Below are 449 nucleotides of genomic sequence, written 5' to 3'. Positions count from 1 at the left end.
GGGGGGGGCTCTGGGACCCTATAGGGGGCTGGGAGGGGGCCTTGCTGTGGGGTCCCCCCCATTAACCCTTCTCTGCCTGGGTTCCCCCACCCAGACTCAGGGACTTGGGGCAGGCACCCCTGCCCTATGGTGCAGTGGGGGGGGGGGGTAAACGGGGGGGGGGCCCCCCCCGACCGGCCCAAAGGGGGCCCTGGCGTTTCAGGGGGGGCCGCAGCCAATAAAGCACTTCCAACCCCCCCCCAAAATGAGCCTCTGCTGCCTTTGGGCACCCCGGTGTGTGGACCCCACACCTGCTCCCACCACTCAAGGTCCCCCCCGACCTCTTCACTGGGGTGGGATGGGTATGGAGGGCTATAATGCGGGGGCTATGGGGCAGTATGGGGGCTCTGCTCCACACCTGCACAGGTGTGCCAGGCCCCACCCACCCCGGGCCCCACCCCTGTGTCCCC

Source organism: Haliaeetus leucocephalus, unplaced genomic scaffold (assembly GCF_000737465.1).
Source record: "Haliaeetus leucocephalus isolate CR32 unplaced genomic scaffold, Haliaeetus_leucocephalus-4.0 Scaffold498, whole genome shotgun sequence".
Taxonomy (NCBI): domain Eukaryota; kingdom Metazoa; phylum Chordata; class Aves; order Accipitriformes; family Accipitridae; genus Haliaeetus; species Haliaeetus leucocephalus.
Note: the sequence above shows the minus strand (reverse complement) of the source record.